The 4,709-nt window shown below is 37.6% G+C and overlaps 1 pseudogene; it reads right to left on the reverse strand.

The window, feature by feature from the left end:
- Nucleotides 1-1,257: 1,257 nt before the first annotated feature.
- LOC101980757 overlaps nucleotides 1,258-4,709 on the reverse strand; it is a 27,846-nt pseudogene continuing 24,394 nt past the window's right edge.

Consider the following 4,709-nt stretch of genomic DNA (forward strand, 5'->3'; position numbering starts at 1 on the left):
TTGGAAGGCTCATGTCAAATTTCCATCAGCTTAGAACCATTCTTGGCAAAGCATAGGCCATACCAGAAGCAAAAGAAATGAACATTGGGCGCTAAAAAGAAGCCATTGCCAGAAGGCAGGTGTTACAGCTGCAGGCTGGAGATGGAGTCTGTGCTGGGCATTATTGCCTAGCCCCAGCTTCCCACCTGAAATTTCCAAGAATTTTTCTTTAAGGAACTGTTTGGTACATGTTTGCTGTCCACTTTTGTCCAACCATGCTCTAAAACAATGTTTTTGTTTGTATTTCCATTCTATTCACAGGCATCAGGGAAGCATAATACAATCCCTTTCAAACAAGTCAACCTTTATGCCTGCTAATTCCTTTTTCCTCCATGAAGGAGGCAGAAACTCCAGCTGAGGTACACCTGACCTGTCCTTGTGGGCTCCAATTGCTGCCTATTTATCACATTTGGAGTAAACTCACTCTCGTGGCTTCGGTCAAGTGGACAGAAACATTGGGGCTTCTATTGTCATATTCTCTTCAGCATCCTTTGCATGCTTCCCTCATTTTGTGGAGAACTGGGTTCAGACATTTCTTGAAGCACCAAGTCTAAGTTAACTTCTGATGTTATCAATCTTATATTTCTCTGGGGTCATTGGGGCTGAGGTAAAGATGAAGTAAAAAAAAAAAGTCATTCGCATTTTTATTCACTTCAAGAGAAGTGTGGTAACCATGACAATAAGAAGCAATATGGACAGCCCACTAACAGCACTAGAAATCTATTGCATCCTTCCGTGTAGCAGGAACTTTCGTTACCTTCAAGTGACAGATGACAAGAATAATGGGGCATCTTCATCTTCTGCATTATAATGACATATGTGGGAGCTGGAGAGTTGGCTCAGTAGTATTGATCATGTTAGATACCCAGATTTGGTTCCTAGCACATCAGATGTCTCGGGCTATCTATATGCCAGGTGCAGTAGATACGATGCACTGTTTGCCTGCTTGGGCACCACGGCATGCAAATGGTGTAAAAAGAGATACATATGTGACAGCATATTATAAAAAAAGTGTTCTTCATGTGGGTGTTATTTTCTAAATAAAATTAATTTAGGTGTATAAATTTGCTAATGTGTATACTAGTTGCAATCCAGGTACTAATGGTGACCTGAAGATAGTGTTAGATCCACCGTGACAGGTTCTACAGACAATTCTGAGCTGTCTTGTGGGTGCTGGGAATCAAAGCTAGGTCCTCTGGTCAAAAAAAAAAAAAATCCAGTGTTCTTAGCTGCTGAGTCATCTATTCCACCATATATACACGTCACTACTATACCAAGTTTGGATATATTGTTTAAATGACCTATCTCTGAATCAGAATGAAAAGATAATATAAATTTAAGCAGGAACCATTATTGTTCTGGTGAACAGTAATGTTCTTAAAGTTCTACAATGTATTAGTTTCAATTGGTAAATCATTTCATATAATCTCAATATTTTGTTTATTTTGTTAACTTCAACTTCTTAAACTGTTTAACTGAGTGTATACACTTGTGCCTTGGTGTGCATGTAACACAGGACAGGTTACAGCTGTCAATTACTATTTTGTCTATGTGCGTTCTTGGGATCAAATGCAGGTAATCAAGTTTGGTTGCAAGTGACCTCACTGACCTTATCTGGGTTTAAAAATTATTTTTCTATGTGTTTGTGTTGTGCACATGCCAGAGCCCAAGAATAGGAATAAGAGAAAAATAATGCGAGAGTCCAAGTGTAGAAATAAGAGGAAAACTTGTCAAGTAGCGTGAACTATTACTGAGGAGGATTAGTAGTGGAGACTGAACCCACGTCATCAGGCTTACGCAGGTCACTGTGCTTAGTAGCAACTTTACCCACTGAGGCAATTCTCTGGAATTCATTTGTGGTTCTGACAAAGTTTTATCAACAAGTGGTTAGTCCTCAGAATAAAATAACACAATCAAAAAGATAGCAGTATAAATATATTTATTTGCAAATAGGATTCATTATTCAAATTATACTGTTCCTTTATCCTTATTAAATGACAATATGTTTACAATTTGAATAGGTGTTTTATGATGTAATATTTCTACTAATCTTATTTGAGCACTAATGAGATGCCTCATCAGGAAAAAAAATGTCTCTGGTGTGCAAGGCTGGCAACCTGACCTTGATCCATGTGAAGAGGGCCAAAAGAAACCCCACAAAGTTTCTTCTGGTCCCAAAATGTCTGCCATCCATTCAAACCCATAATTACATTACACCACAGACATGACAAAACTGTTTTAGAAAATAAATCTCATTGCCCTTACATTGTCTGGCCTCTCTAGAAAATTGCTTTAGGAGGCAATACTTCAAGATGGAGTGCCAAACGAGTAAAAATTGGATCATGAAGAGGCAGAAATATATACCAAAATCTATACCTATCCATAGCACATCAAGCTATGTTGTGAGATATACAGTTGGTTGCTGATTATTCTAATTTATTTTATCTATCAGATAGATGAAAATACTGCTTTGGATACACACGTGAGGTATTTAATGTTTCCTACATTCACTTCTACTAAGCATTTTAACATTAACATTGCTAAAATGCACTGTCAAAACAGGACACATCAGAGATCTACCTTCTACACTTGGACTTGGACCGAGAAGGCTGACACAAGAGAATCATGAGCTCCAATGCAGTTCCAATGAACTACTGGCGTCCGAGCCAGGCTAGATAACAAACAATATCTAAAGGGAGTTTGTGAAAGCTTGAAAAACCAAACCAGGAACAACAAGCCACTGCCCTTTCACAGACACCTTTGCTTTTTGCCAGGTATTTAAATAAACAATGAACCACTTAGATGATGGGCATCTCTTTCTATGCGTTCAGCAGAAAAATACCTACCTCCAAGTCAGATCACAACAGAAGATGAAGAGAAGTCAAAAAGGACTATATGAACCACCAGATAAATTTCAGTAAGTGAATTTGCCATATATAATTCAATACCTACTCCAAAAGTTTCAAACTACAAACCACAATACTGTGATCCCCAAGATCAGACTTCAGTGAACATAGTAAACAATTTACTTGCTTCAAGGCTCTGCTAACAAAGAGATGAAACAAGATTTTTTTCTTTTGAAACTGAAGATAGCTCTGATGTCTGAAGACTTTACCATAGTGTTTACATGCCCAGGGTTTCTCATTTGTATGAGTTATTCCCTATTTCCTAATGGTACGATTATATATAAAAGCTTTAAAATATTTACAGGGCTAGAGACAGGGCCAAACAGTTAAGAAAAGTTTATGCTCAGAATCCAGGTGAGACTCTGGACAACTTCCTGTAACCCCAGCTAGAAATCCAGAAGACTGCAGAGTCTATCCTTTGGAACCATCAGACAATGCCTATATCCAAAGACACACTGATATAACAAGATAAAAATCAAAACAAATCATTAAACAACCATTTTCCCTCATGAATATTATTCTTGTATAAGCATTCTTGCCTGTAACCCAGATGCTGAGGCATCTAAAGGCTTCCCTACAGAGTTTTTTCTTCATCATGAATTGGTTCATATAACAGAAAGCAATCATGTAGGCTTCAAAATCAGAGAAGCAATACTTTTCAGTTGTTGGTACCATTTGGAAAAGCTTAGAAAATGCGGCCCGTGAGAGGAAAAATGTCACTGGGGGTAAATTCTGAGATAATAACATTCTCATATCACTCCTGGTTTCCACTCTCTGCCCCATGCTTCATGTTCAGGATGTGAGCCCTGAGCTTCCTGCTTTAGCTGTCAGGTCTGACACTGGTTGCATGCTTCTCTCATAATGATCTTGTTTAGCTTTGGAACCATAAGCCAAAATGAAGCTCTTTTTAAGTTGCCTTAGACATGGTGTTTTATCACAGGAAGAGTAGTACACATCCATAAATTCTACTCTGGGATGAATTATTTCATGTAATTGAAGAGAAGTGTGATATCTAAAATGTTTGCCTTACGAGTTAAATCCACAGGGCTTTTGTCCATATGAGTTTATAGGTGCAAAAAATAAATAAATAGAGACATTATAATGCTTGAATAGATTGTTGACATCTGTCAGTTTTATCTCCACCATAAATAATCTTGTGTAACTAAATGTAAATTTGCTGGCTAAAGTCTTTATTCTCATAGATTCTCCTTTGGTGTAAGTTCTTTTGTGTCCTTAATACTACTATAATGTATGAAGACTTTAATAGAGTGATTAAACATGACAGGTTTTACTCTTGGATGAACTCTTTCATGGTTTCAAAGACTATGGTGAAATACAGACTTTATGACATTGATTACATTCATAGGGTTACTCTCCAATGTGAATTCTTTCATGCCTTTGAAGATTACTGTGGCACGCAAAGGCTTTACCACATTGCTTACATTCCCAGGGCTTCTCTCCCATGTGAGTTCTTTTATGAACTTGGAGATGACGCTCTTGTGAAAAGGTTTTCCCACACTCATTACATTCATGCTGGTTCTGTCCAGTATGAATTCTTTTGTGCCTTTGAAGATTTCTGTGACGTGCAAAAGTTTTTCCACACTGACTACATCCATAGGGTTTCTCTCCAGTGTGAATTCTTTTATGAACTTGGAGATAACTCGGTTGTGAAAAGGCTTTCCCACACTGATTACATTCATACAGTTTCACTCCAGTGTGAATTTTTTCATGTACTCTAATATAAGTGTAATCTGCGAAAAACTT

Source organism: Microtus ochrogaster, unplaced genomic scaffold, assembly GCF_000317375.1.
Source record: "Microtus ochrogaster isolate Prairie Vole_2 unplaced genomic scaffold, MicOch1.0 UNK4, whole genome shotgun sequence".
NCBI lineage: Eukaryota > Metazoa > Chordata > Mammalia > Rodentia > Cricetidae > Microtus > Microtus ochrogaster.